Raw genomic sequence first — 14,501 nt, forward strand, 5'->3', positions numbered from 1 at the left:
GTCTCTCTTTTTTTTTAAAGATTTTATTTATTTATTTGACAGAGACAGCCAGCGAGAGAGGGAACACAAGCAGAGGGAGTGGGAGAGGAAGAAGCAGGCTCCCAGCAGAAGAACTTGATGTGGGGCTCGATCCCGGAACTCCAGGATCACGCCCTGAGCCAAAGGCAGACGCTTAACGACTGCACCACCCAGGCGCCCCCAGGCCTTAAGTCTTATACACTTATTAGCTCATTTACTCCTTATACCAACTTCATGAAGTAACTACTTTTATAGTTTCTATAAAATATTTTTTATAGATAACTTGTGTAATCAAGTAGATTAAGATACAGAGAAGTCAGGGTACTTTAGAAGAACACATAAGTAAGTCTGATCCAGTCCAGAAGTTACCACCCTGGGTTATGCTGTATCTTTTAAAGGACTAAGTGTTGAGTAAAATCAGCAAAAAAAGCAGACCAAAAAGATTGGGAACAGAGTGCTGAAAAGAATTTGTTGGCTGAAGCAATTCAGAATGGAATGTGACTTGCAAGAAGGCAAACTGGTTAGGACATTACTGTATCTCATATCTGGGATCTCCGGTGGTAATAAATGACTAAGGTTATTTAGAAATGAATTTGCCATGTAAAGTAGCACGGTCATCTGTTGCCTTTGTTTTCATTCTTCATGATCTAGAAAAATTAGCAGAGTAGTATCGTAGCTGAACATACTCATATTCTTAGCTTCCTTTAGACTCTGATTCTATTTTTGTAGGCAGCTTGAGGATTTTCAAAATGCTCCTAAATATATTTCATTCTCACAGCAACCTTTGGAATAGACTCTTAGCTTTTCAATAACAAAGGCTCAGAGGAAGTTAAGCAACTGATTGCTGGAGGTTTATACTGGCTTCCAAGTAGCAAAGCTGGCTGTACCACACTACCCTGTCTGTATCTTTAAACCTGCTTAAAGCCCTAAGAATATATGATGTACTGTAGTTTAAAAATTTGCCTCACAATGTACAGAGGCAGTGTCTTTATTCCGTACACGGATAAGGACCTTATAGGTATTGATCTTTGTTCCCAATCTTTGCCCCGGGAGGGGGGAGACCACGGCTTGAGGGGACTCTAGGCGTGGGCGCCCGAAAGGCTGCGCGGGAGGTGGGCTGGGCTGGGCAAGAGACACAGAGGCGTGGACACGCAGACAGCACACTGTCCCCAAGAGGCTTGGTGGGCTGGCGTCAGGGTTCACAGTGTGGATGAATGGGGCCCGAGGAGGGAATGCGAGGGCGGGGAGGGTGTACAACGGAAGGAATCAATCTCGCGGTTTCGAGTTGGGAACAAACCTCGCCCCCCCACCCGTTTCCCTTCCTTAGTGAGGACGGTTTGGGGGCGGGTGGGGAAAGCGCGTCCTCGAAGTGCTCTCGCGCTCCCATTTCCCTCCCGGCGCGCGCGCTCCATCGCCCCTTCACCACCCGAGAGGCCGGCGATGGCTGCGAGTGGGGACGCGGAGCCCGGAGGGCGGGTCCTGACGCAGGTGTTGGATCCGCTAGGCCCGGCTCGGCGGGCTGGCCCGGCCCCTCGTCCCGCCGGCCACCGCCCCCTGCCCTCCGCGCCGCCGCGCCCGGAGGGCGGGGCCGGGGCGCGCGAGGGTCCTCTGCACGCGGGCAGGCGGCGCGCGGCGCCTCGGTCTGGGGGAGCGCGGGGCGGTCTCCGCCGGCGTCGCGCGCGCTGTGTGTGAGCGGGGTCGCGCGCAGGCGCGCGCACTACAGGCGAGTGCGGGAGTGAGGGAGCGAGGAGCGGCTGGGTGTGAGTGTGTGTGGGGTGGGGGCGAGTGTGTGTGGGATTGGGGGTGAGGGAGAGCCAGACCGACCGCGAGGCTGTGAGAAAGTGGGCGAGTGTGCGAGGGCGCCCGGCCTGGCTGCGGGAGCCGCGGTGGTGGAGGAGAAAGGAGGCGGCTCCCGGCATCCCGACCCCCTCCCCCTCCTCTCCTTCTCGGACTTCCAGCCCGCCGGGCAGCCCGCGGTTCCCTCGGAGGCCCCAGCTCGGCTCCGCTGGCCGAGAGCGAGGGAGGAGCCGCCCGAGCCAGGTGAGCGGTGCGATCTCTTCCTTCCCCCGGTGTAGTGGCCTGAGGAGGAGGCGCGCCCGCCCCCGCGCCCCTCCCCCCAGTGGGCGACTGCGGCCGAAGGGACTCGGCGACGAGCCGGGGCAGGGAGCTGGGCCGGGAGCGCCGGGGGCCGGGGCTTGTGAAGGCCGGGGGGGGGGGGTCGCTCCGCAGCGGGAGGCCGTGGGGAGCCCGGGCCGGTCGTTGTGCTGGGAGGGGGCTGATGAAGCCGTGTGCGTGTGACGGGAGAACTGTTGGAGGGAGGCAGCGACCTCGGGCGTGAAGTGTGCTTCCCCCTGTTTGTGAGGGGGTGTGGTAACCCTGGGAATGCTTGTTGGAGTAAAACACGCGTTGTGCCAACCTGTCCTCGAGTGTGGTAATCTCTCCTGCCCCTGCTTCCATCAGACATTCCTGTGGTGTGACCGAGGGAGGAGGATGTGTTCGTCCTGCACTTGAGTATGGTTTAAATTCCCTGTTCTCCTCCTTCCGCGTAAGATTTTAGAAGTGTGACAGTCCTTCTCTTTTGATAGTCCTCTGAAGAAGAATGGGGTGACAAATAATTGCTTATTTGATTTTTTTTTTGTAAGCATTTGACCATGATGCAGATCTTGCCTCCCCACCCTCTCCCTTTAAAAAACCCAAAATAGTTAGGAGATAATAACTTCAGATTTGCCTTACTAATGTATCCTTATCTCTGATTGCAGATTTGTAATCCCAGTATTTTATCCCATTTGTGGGTATGAATAGAGATGGGGCGTTAATTGTATTCAGCGAGTGAGGTTATTATGCTAACCGTGTTGAATGTAACTTCGATGTAAATTCTTTCAGCGTGCTGTTATTTTCCCATTAATTACGTAAATTGTTCTCACATCTTTGGGGAGTTGGATTAAATCCTAAATCTGTATGGAAAGTACGTGGGGCAGCCTAATAATGGAGGATACTCCTTTTTTTGTGGGCTTGATGTTTATTATATTTAACGAAGTTTGTAATTATTAACTGTAACCATTAGAATTTAAATTTAAATGCTATGTAGATCTCATTTCTTTCACAGCATTGGGTTTAGTTTAAAGGTCTTTCTTTCTGTTTCTTAAAAAGAGTTCATTGTCAAAATACTTCAAGATATTCATTTGGAATAAAACACTCTGAAATTCCAGTCACGGAGATTGAACATTTATTTTCTAACTTTTAGAATGACAACCTCTAATTTAAAAAATTAACAGTCATAGCTAAATTTCTTTTCTAATGCTTACTGTGTAGTGTGTCAAAGGGGAGGAGGCCTATTTTATTTAGAGGTAATCTTTTGTTTATTACTTTCTATCTTGGTTAGTGCAATTAATTTCCTTCTTTCCTGTAATAGGTTAGTTGTTAGTTTGGCAAGATGGCTGTTGATGTTTATTTTTCTCTGTCTCCTTTTTTTCTCTCTTGTTTTCTCTTACCCCCACCAGGTGCTGGAGTCTGCTTGTCAGGGAGGGGGCACTCTGATTCTGAGAACAGAGAGCCAAGAAGGGGAACAGCAAATTCAGTCACATAGAATCCTCCACTCAGTGAAGATCCTTTTTTTCTGTTCCGCCTTCCCCTTGCAGGGGTAAGGAGTTGTATATATCTAACCTTTAGACTTTGGGCTACCAACTAACTTTCCACTTAACTTAGTTTCTGGTGGATACCTTTAAATTTTTTTTCATTTTCTTAGATTCCCTATTGAATATAGTAGAATCTGAGGGTAGAGTGGAGAGTGATAACAAATTTGCCTTTTTTTCTTTCCCTTCTTATTCAGATCCCTTTTCCACTCCAGAGGGAAATTACTAGCAATGTTTTATAAATCCTCTACCCCTTCTTAGCCATACTATGAGGAAGCACACTAAAGAGAATATTTATTTATTTACCTCAGACCAATGAATGCCAACCAAGCTTCAGGCATTAGTGTGTTTGGGGCACGTGGGAAACATGGCTTTTAAAAAAATCTGTCCTGGTTTTTGCTTTCCTCAGTTTGTATCCACCAGGGATTTGCTACTGAGTAAGTCACTAGACTGATTTCTCAACTTCTCCCTTCCCTATGAGCTGAAAGAGAGAACATCATGAACACTGGAGTGGCTTGGAAGGGAGGGGAGAGAACAGAGCCAGTTGTTCCACAATTTAAGAAGCTTTTACCATTTTCTTCTGGGAATCAGGCGTAGAGTCCTAAACTGAGTGAAAGTGGGTGGAGGAAGAACTTCTGTACCCAGGAACAACATGCAAAGAGTGAGAGAAAACTAAACATAAAGGAAGGGTTTGTGTGTTGCTTACGGACAACCAGTCTGGGGGTGTATTTTAGTGATGTGGATTTGTAGAGGGAGTTTATGACAGGTTAGTTTACAAAGTATTTTCTGTAATTGGGATTAAGACATAAGCATATGGGAAGGGAGCCTTGAGAAATTATAATCTAATGTTACTTTAAAATCTGGGAGTAGATTGTGATAGGAATATTTAATGTTAACTGTACTGGCATGTGCAGTTGTTTCAAGAGAGGTTGAATAGGACAGATTAGGTACAGATGTTGAGGAAATTGTCTTTCATTACTTGGGAATTTTCCTGCTTGTCGTGTTAAGGATTGTTAGATACTAATATACTACCTCAGAATACCTGTACATAATGTATTTTAGATTCATGTACCATATGCAGGTTTGCAGAAAAGAACTGATTTTCTGGCTGCATGATAACTCATGCCATGGTATTTTTTCAGTGTTTTCTTTTCCAATGTTTTTTTCCTTTCAGAATTGGCTTAGAGGACAAAAGCCACAGAGCTAGCCAGCTCTACTCCCTTAGAGCCTAGTCTGCATGGAACCCATCTGCTTATATCTTTTTTACTTCTTTTACTAAAATTAGAGGGTTTTTTCCCCCCCTCTGACTTTAATTGTTAACAAAGCGAATTATTAAAGGATGAGTTCTATCATGGCAATGGAAAGTAGCATTAGGCTTGGGTTGTTTGTTTTTTATGAGAAAAGATAAGGCATGAATTAAAAAAAAGATTTATTTGAGAGAGAAAGGAGGGGAGCAGAGGGAGAGAATCTTCAAGTAGACTCCCTTCTGGGTGCAGAGCCCAACTCCTGGACTCTGTCCCAGGGCCCAAGGGATCATGACCTGAGCTGAAACCAGGAGTCACCATCCGAGCCACCCAGGCGTCCTGATAAATTACGAATTTTTGACAGCTATGTTTAGATCTTATGGGGTACATATTTGCCTGGTATTAAATACTGAAAATAGCTATTTTTTTTGTTTGTTTTTGTGTTTTTTAGGGTTTTTTGTTTTGCTTTGTTTTTGTTTTTTATTTTTTGATACTGCCTTACAATAACAAACTCCTTTAAAATGATTCCTAACCCCTAACCCTTAACATTTGTCTGTCATACATGAGGTTCTATGTTACCTGCTGGGGATAATAGAGAATAAAACAGGGATTCTGTCTTCATGGAGTTCATAGTGAGGTTTCATTGATCCTTGTTCTTTTCATCTGGCAGTCTGTTCTCCCAGACTCTGGAGGAGTCTACTAGATTCTTGTAAAACGTATTTGTAAACCAATTTGTCAGTTGATAAAGTAACAAATATGCCCAAATAATTTTTACTACCTTTTGAAAGTGGCAGTACATCACCAGGTTGTGACCAATAAAAAAATTCTACAATTGATGAATCACTGTATTGTACTCCTGAAACTAATATAACACTGTATGTTAACTAACTGGAATTAAAATAAAAACTTAAAAAAAAATTCCATATCTACCACTTAATGTTTTTACTCTGTTCAGCTCCTTACTTTCCCTTTCTTCTCCCTACCCCCCTGTTTTAACCCTTTCTGATACTAGCTCTTGGCTTCATGTTCTTAACGAATAGAGAAATAAGGTCTCCAAAATAGAACATGGATTTGCTGTATTAGATCACATCAGTTCTCTCTCACCAGTGCTCTGTTGTCCCATATTTGGCAGAATTTCAGACTTTGATAGTTTATCAGGAAGCTACATCTTGGAAATTCATGCAGGTTTGTAGGCATAGCAAACTTCAAATATTTCCTGAGTTCTTAGTTGTTAGCTCATTCCTTCGACATGTGATTTATTTAGCCGTATCTCAAGCCTTCAGCTTGAGTGTATTAATAGTATCCTAACTCATTTTTCAATGTAATGTCCAGAAAGAAAAATTTGAAAGGCCCAGCATTGAACATGTTAAGCATGATGAACTTTTTTTTTTTAAGATTTCTTTCTTTCTTCTTTTTTTTTTTTAATCTCTACTCCCAGTTTGGGGCTCTAACTCACAACCCTAAGATCAGGAGTTGGATGCTTCACTGACTGAGCCAGCCAGGCGCCCCTAAACAAAATGAACTTTGGGGAGCCACACTGTGCAGTGCATCTCAGGAAGATTTTGCAAATTTTGTGCCATTAGAGATACTTTGATTTAACATTCCTGAATTAAGTGGAATCATTAGAAATTTTATTTGGATTCCAGAGGAAAAAAAAATTTTTTTTTCCGGGAAGACTTTTTTTATTTTATTTTATTTTATTTATTTATTTATTTATTTATTTATTTTAAGATTTTATTTATTTATGTGACAGAGAGACAGCCAGCGAGAGAGGGAACAGAGCAGGCGAGTGAGAGAGGAAGAAGCAGGCTCCCAGCAGAGGAGCCCGATGTGGGACTCGATCCCGGAACGCCGGGATCACGCCCTGAGCGGAAGGCAGACGCTTTAACGACTGCGCTACCCAGGCGCCCCCGGGAAGACTTTTTTTAAAGAAGATTTTAAGTAATCTTCATATCCAACATGGGATTTGAACCCAGAATCCAGAGATCAAGAGTAGCATGCTTCACTGACTGAACTGGCCAGGTGCCCCACGCAGAGAAAACTTTTTAAATAAAAGTTTAGTTAGTGTTATACACCACAGACTACTTTGGGAAATTTAGTAACAAAGCTACAGGTAATTTAAGTAAAGGTAATATATTTTCCTGATCCTTTAGGTGAATGTGTATAAAAATGTGCATGTTAATTTACTTATGACATTTTTTCCTTCTCCAGTTTTCTTTTTATTGTGGTAAAATACACAGCATAAAATTTACCATCCTAATCATGTTTTAAGAACTCAGGTTAGTGATATTAACTGTTCATATTCTTGTGCAACTGTCCACCATATTCATCTCTAGAATCTCTAGAATTCTTCATACCAATAAAGCTAAGTTTTGATTCCCCCAACACCACAGCCCCTGGCAATCACCATTCTACTTTCTATGAATTTGGCAGTTATATATTGGTGCATAATGTCTTCTAGGTTCATCCATGTGGTAGCATGTGTTGGAATTTAATTCCATTTTAAGGCATTGTATGTATATTCTGTATTTTACTATTTATTCATCTTTTGCTGAACACTTGGGTTACTTCTGCCTTTTAGTTATTGTAACGCTGCTGTGAACATGTGTGTACAGATACCTCTTTGAAGACTCTGCTTTTAGTTCTTTCGGTTATAAAAAAAAGTAGAATTACTGGATCATATGGTAATTCTGTTTTTAATTTTTTGAGGAACTGCGATATTGTTTTTCATAGCTGCTACACCGTTTTACATTCTGAGTAACAGTTCACAAGACTTCCAGTTTCTCCATGTGCTCCCCAACATTTGTTTTTTGTTTTTTAATAAGCCATCCAATGTGTGTGATTTACTCATGTGGTTTTGATTTGCATTTTCGTAGTGATTATTGATGTTGAGCATCTTTTCTTGTGAGATTTTAACGTCAGATTATTTTTAGCTCTGTGAGGGCTGGGACTGTCTTTTGTTTACCAGAATATTTTTAGAGTGCATAGTAGGGAATCAGATATTAATTGAATGTATTATTTAATCAAATAGTTTGTGTGTTTAGTACTTAGATTTCAGTTGATCTGAGATTACAACTAATTTTTAACTTTGAACAGTTTGCCTTTTTTGGAGGGAGGGATATAGAAATACTCCAGGGATGTTGTGAAAATAAATGGAAAAGTGAAATGGGTCAAACATAAGATGATCTTGTTAGTGTAAAAAGAAAATTCCTCTTATAAACAAAATCACTACTTGCTGACATTTGCAAACTTTGATGTTAAGGGAATACATTCCTATAACTTGAGCAAGGTATGACAGGCCATGCTAAAGTAAAGTTCGGTGGCCTGTAATAAAAAATTCCTGAATATCATTGACATAAGCAAAGGAGGTAGTAGGTAGTCCAAAGTCATGGCACCACACAGTTGTCAGGGTTCAAGTTCAAACAGGTGCTTTTCCTAGGGTTCACTCTTGTCCTTAGAGTCCAGGTGGTGGTTAGAGCTGTAGCCATAACATTTACATTCCAGGTAGCAGAATGGAAGAAGGACCAAGGAATAGTATACCTCTCAAATATGCATTCTGAAAGTTGCAGTGCAGTGCTTTCTGCCCTCATTGATTAAAATTTACTTACGTGACCACATCAAGTTACAAGAAAGCCTAGGGAATTCAGTCTTTTAGTTACACAGCATTGTGTTTTTATTGGGAAGCAAGTGACAATCTCTGCCATGGAGTTTGTGGAATTTGAGTTCACACCGGGCTCTATCACTTTCTAATTTTGCAAATTTAGACAAGGTTAACTAACCTCTTTCTTAGAATAGCTTCACCTGCCAAGTGAAGACAATAGTGTATCAAAGGGGTGGTTGTGAGGATTAAATAATACAAACAAATCTCTTAATACAGTATTTGGTATATATAATCGCTCTACATCTGGACTTCTTATATTTATTCAAATTCCTTTCACTGTCTATAGGTATGGTAGAAAAAAGTAGAAAGAAACCAGAAAACCTGAATCCTACTCTTTGCTTTACTATTGTGATAACTTGGGCAGGCCATTTTCTTTAAAATGGAAAAATAGAGGCACCTGGGTAGCTCAGTTGGTTAAGCCACTGACTTGGTTTTGGCTCAAGTCATGATTTCAGGGTCCTGAGAGTGAGCCCTGCGTCATTCAGCCTGAATTTGGCTTGGGGTTCTCTGCCCCTCCCACTTCTGCCCCTCCCCCAGCTTGCACACCCTCTCTCTAAATAAAATCTTTAAAAAAATAAAATGGGGAAAAAATGTGTGTATTCCTCACATAATTATATGTACTTGAAATGAGAAAATATATGTGGAATGTGTTTCAAGAGATGTAAATGGAGAATTTTTTTTTTAAAGATTTTATATATTTGAGAGAGAAGGAACAGGGGGAGAGGGAGAAGCCGACTCCCTGCTGAGCAGGGAGCCCGATGTGGGGCTCCATTCCAATATTCCGGAATTATGACCTGAGCAGACGCTTAACCAACTGAGCCACCCAGGCGCTGCAATCGAGAATATTTTTAACCTTATCTATATGCATTGTTTTGCCTTTTCCTACATATGTTTCTTTGTATGAAGAAAGGGAATTTTTAGGTATTTGTCTCTGTATTTCAAAGTGTTGCCCTTCATTAATTTTTCTGTTTTAACATTCATGTTTTACCATAATTTTTCTTCAGTCTTTTGATACAGGGATCATATTGTGTTTGGGTAGGAGATCATTGTCCTCTTTTTTGACCCATAATCATGCGTGTAGCTTTTTAAAAAAAGGATCATAGGTAAAAGAGCTATAAAAAGGGGAAAGTATGAGCCAGTGTGTGATGTAACCTTTGGGAACTTACTTGTTTGCTGTTTTTGAGGTATGTTCTTTTGAGTATAAGGAGGTAACTATGAGGACTGCCATATGGTTTTTTTCTGTCACAGCTCTAAAGAGTACTTTGATTAATATCTAGCCTCTTGCTCCTACTTCCACATCATTCCGGTCTACCTTAAAGTTAATGTGGCAAAGAAAATGACATTTTATAAACACCTAAACAGTGATACTATTTTAAGTGGCATTTTAGCCAAAGGATGAGATTGTATAAGAATCTAGGTGGGGCGCCTGGGTGGCTCAGTTGGTTAAGCATCTGTCTTTGGCTTGGGTCATGATCTCGGGGTCTTGGGATTGGGCTCCCTGCCCAGTGCGGAGTCTGCTTCTCCCTCTGCCTCTGCCCCCGCCCTGCTTGTGCTCTCTCTCTCCTTCTTGCTCTCTCTCAAATAAATAAAATCTGTATTTATTTATTTATTTTAAAAAAGATTTTATTTATTTATTTGACAGAGAGAGACAGCTGAGAGAGGGAACACAAGCAAGGGGAGTGTGAGGGGGAGAAGCAGGCTTCCCACCGAGCAGGGAGCCCGATGTGGGGCTCGATCCCAGGACCCTGGGATCATGACCTGAGCCGAAGGCAGATGCTTAACGGCTGAGACACCAAGGCACCCCAATAAAATCTTAAAAAAAAAAAAAAAAGAACTACTTAGGTTTCAGAGGGACATTTTTTTGGTGGTCATTTACGGATGAACATTATTAGTGAGTAAAGGCGTGAGTAAAGGCGTAATTGGACTAAGACAGTTACTTCGTTGTTTCTGAGACTCTTCTGAGGTTTTCACTTATTCATTCATTTTCTTATTCACCCACCTGGGTGGCTCAGTCGGTTAAGCTTAAGTGTCTGCCTTCGGCTCAGATCATGATCCTAGGGTCCTTGGAACAAGCCCCATGTAAGGCTCCCTGCTCAGTGGAGTGCCTGTTTCCCCTTCTCCTTCTGCAGGTCCCCCTGCTTGTGCTTGTTCTCCCTCTCTGTCAAATCTCAAAAAAAAATCTGTCCCTAAATGGTGTGGTTCTCCCTTCCTATCCTTAAAAAAATAAATTAAAAAAAATATATATTATATATATAATATATATATCAGTTTACTTTTACAAGATTTATTTTTTAATAAAGCAATTTTATTTTTTGGACTTAAAATTTTTTTTAAGAAATAGACTTTTTTCTCTTAAAGATTTTATTTACTTATTTGAGAGAGAGAGAGAGCAAACAGGAGAGGAGCAGAGGGAGAAAGAGAAGCAGACTCCCCACTGAGCAGGGACCCCCTCCCCCATGTGGAGCTCAATCCCAGGACCCCAGGATCATGACCTGAGCTGAAAGCAGATGCTTAACTGACTGAGGCACCCGGGCTCCCCCCAAATTTTTTATTTAAGTAATCTCTACACTCAACATAGAGTTTGAACCCACAACACAGATCTTATCGACTGAACTAGCCAGGTGCCCCCTCACTCATACTTCTTAATACTTTTATCTCTCTCTCCTTTATTCGTATTCTTTCACATTTGAACAGCAATTCAGATCCACCTGCAATAGACTTTTGGATAGTGCAAGGGAAAGGAAAGAGGAAAAATTTATATATATCTCAAAATGTGAGGTCTTTTTTGTGGAGGGGATTGAAAAGAATTGGAGGCATTAGAAGTCACTGAGAGAAAAAGCATTGATAAAGAGATCTTGGTTAAAACCTTGAACATCACAAAGTTAGTGTTAAAAGGTACATTTTTTTTTTAAATTAAATCAAGTAATAGGCACATAGTGTGATTTGAAGGTAGACTGTTAGGACTTAGAATCAGAAATTCTCTTGAAATTCAATCTATGCTATTATTTGGGGAAAAAAATTTAGGTATGTCTCTTAACCTCAGTTTTTTTTTTTTTTTAATTTTAATTTGGATTCTTTTATTTGTGAAGCCAAGCATAGTTTTACATGTGTTTTGATAATTAATCTCAGTTTCTTCTATCTGTAAAATGGTTACTGTAATACCTGAGGTTTAGTTGAAATAGCATGTATGAAAATGTTCAGTATTTGAACTTTGATAAGGCTTATAATCATTCAGCATCTTCACACATGCTTCTGTTATGGTATACAATGTTTTAGAAATGCTAGGTTCTGGGGCGCCTGGGTGGCACAGCGGTTAAGCGTCTGCCTTTGGCTCAGGGTGTGATCCCGGCATTATGGGATCGAGCCCTACATCAGGCTCTTCTGCTATGAGCCTGCTTCTTCCTCTCCCACTCCCCCTGCTTGTGTTCCCTCTCTCGCTGGCTGTCTCTCTCTGTCGAATAAATAAATAAAATCTTAAAAAAAAAAAAGAAAAGAAATGCTAGGTTCTGAGGATAGACAAGAAGACTTAACTCCTGGGTGCTGGGTGCCTGGGTGGCTTAGTTGGTTAAGTGGCTGCCTTCGGCTCAGGTGGTGATCCCAGAGTCCTCGGATGGAGTCCCATGTCTGGCTCCCTGCTCAATGGGGAGTCTAATTCTCCCTCTCCCCCTCCTCCCTGCTTGTGTTCTCTCTCTCTCAATGAAACCTTTAAAAAAAAAAAAAAGACTTCTGTGTTCAGTGAGATTAATGTTAAATTTTTATGTGGAAATAGGCCCATAAACTTTTTCAAGTTTGTAATATAGGGAAAAAATGTTCACAGCCCCCAAATATGTTTCAAGACCTTAGTTTAAGAAACACTGACTCAGGGGCGCCTGGGTGGCACAGCGGTTAAGCGTCTGCCTTCGGCTCAGGGCGTGATCCCGGCGTTATGGGATCGAGCCCCACATCAGGCTCCTCCGCTATGAGCCTGCTTCTTCCTCTCCCACTCCCCCTGCTTGTATTCCCTCTCTCGCTGGCTGTCTCTATCCTGTCGAATAAATAAATAAAATCTTTAAAAAAAAAAAAAAAAAGAAACACTGACTTAAAGTAGGCTTATTCTTCGAAAATACCTTTGAATTACGATTTACCCTTGTAAAAGAGAAATTGCCTTTTTAATCAATAGAATCATTTAAAATACGCATCTACATGAAGATATAGATAAGAATTTATCTTATACCACTGGCATAGTTATTAAAAATAAAACGAAGGGGCGCCTGGGTGGCGCAGCGGTTAAGCGTCTGCCTTTGGCTCAGGGCGTGATCCCGGTGCTCTGGGATCGAGCCCCACATTGGGCTCCTCAGCTGGGAGCCTGCTTCTTCCTCTCCCACTCCCCCTGCTTGTGTTCTCTCTCTCGCTGGCTGTCTGTCTCTGTCAAATAAATAAATAAAATCTTTAAAAAAAATAAAAATAAAAAAATAAAAATAAAAATAAATTACAGCATAGTAATTGCTAGAATATACATATAACAAGATAATGTAGATTCACAGAGTTAACGATGATTTTTAGAATTTGGAAAAACTTAACAGATGCATTAACGATTTATTTATTTTTATTTCATAGAGTGCAGGTGGGTGGAGGGGCAGAGGGAGAAAGAGAGGGAAGAAAATTGTCAAGCAGGCTCCCTGCTGAGCACAGACCCTGACTTGGGGCTTGATCCCAGTATCTTCAGATCATGACATGAACTGAAATCAAAAGTCGGATGCTTAACCAACTGAGTCACCCAGCCAGGCACCCCAAACTAGACAGATTGATTACTTCGGAGCCCAGAGTTTACTAAGTTAGGTCTAGGATATATATTCTAAACAGAAGGAAGCATGAGAGAATGCAGTGTCTTCAGAAAATTGGTAAATGGGAGAGAGTAGATGCTAGAAGTTTCGTTTGGGAGTGTTCTTAGGTGTTCACTGGTGATTGTGCTGGGAATGAACAGTAAAATTCAAGTGATATTTAGGAGATAGAATTACTGTGGTGTGTGTGTATTAAAGTAGGGAATGAAAGATAGAAGTAAAAAATGATGCTTAAATTAGGATGTGTGTATCAGTAAGTATTCTTTTGAGAAACAGAACCAATAGGAAATCGTATATACATGAAGACAGAGATGGAAGGAAGGGAAAGAGAAAGAAATAGAAATTAATTTTAAGGAATTGGTTAGTATGATTGTGGCAAGTCTGAAATACATAGGGCAGGGCAGTAGGTTGGAAATTCAGGGAAGGACTTCTATTACAGTCTTGACGTGTAGTTAACTTCTTTGTGAAACCTGTGTTTGTCCTTTACACCTTCAGCTGACTAGATGAGGCCCATCCACATCATGTAGGGTAATCTTCACTCAGTGTCAACTGATTATAGACTTCAATCATATTTACAAAATACCTTCATAGCAACATGTAGACTAATGTTTGACCAAACAGTTGGGTCACCGTTGTCTAGCCTCGTTGACACAAAATTGAACTGTCAAAATGAAAAATCCAGGTGTTGAAGCAGGTATGTGAATAAAAATCAACTTTTTACTTGCTCGACTGAGACAAGTTAGTTAGGGATGCCCACTAGGCAGATTGAAATAGGATCTCAAATTCAGTTGAGAACTGGTTGGAAGGAGATATTTAGTAGGAAATGATATATTCAAATTTTAACCATAGTTGAAACCTGGCTGAGTATAACAGTTCTAGAGAAAGGAGAGAAGGTTCAAGAAGGAAGCCCTCGGGATTATGTATAGAAAAAGAACTCTCAGGAGAAAAGAGTAACGTAAAAGAAGACTGAAGGAGTGCCTACAACTCAAGGTACACAAATTTGTTATTTTTCTGTACAAGGCTGATACAACTCCTGTATTCCCCATCCAAGACAGAAATGATGTCATTAAAAGCACATCTGTAGTAATTGCCAAATGGAGTGAATTCTTATTTGTACATTAGTATG

The 14,501-nt window shown here is 41.5% G+C and overlaps 1 protein-coding gene across 2 annotated transcripts in view; it reads left to right on the plus strand.

Annotated features, from left to right (window-relative positions):
* The first annotated feature begins 1,824 nt into the window (after nt 1-1,824).
* Nucleotides 1,825-14,501, plus strand: part of RIMKLB (ribosomal modification protein rimK like family member B) — a 58,381-nt gene continuing 45,704 nt past the window's right edge. Inside the window, exon 1 of one of the 2 annotated variants that reach the window (XM_040642134.1) lies at nt 1,825-2,058. The gene's annotated coding sequence lies outside the window, so the exon portion shown is untranslated. Of the gene's footprint in view, nt 2,059-3,594; nt 3,659-14,501 lie in introns of those variants that run through there. The other variant, XM_008697494.2, reaches the window with a different exon arrangement.

The sequence above is a fragment of the Ursus maritimus genome, unplaced genomic scaffold, assembly GCF_017311325.1.
Source record: "Ursus maritimus isolate PB19 unplaced genomic scaffold, ASM1731132v1 scaffold_26, whole genome shotgun sequence".
Lineage (NCBI taxonomy): Eukaryota > Metazoa > Chordata > Mammalia > Carnivora > Ursidae > Ursus > Ursus maritimus.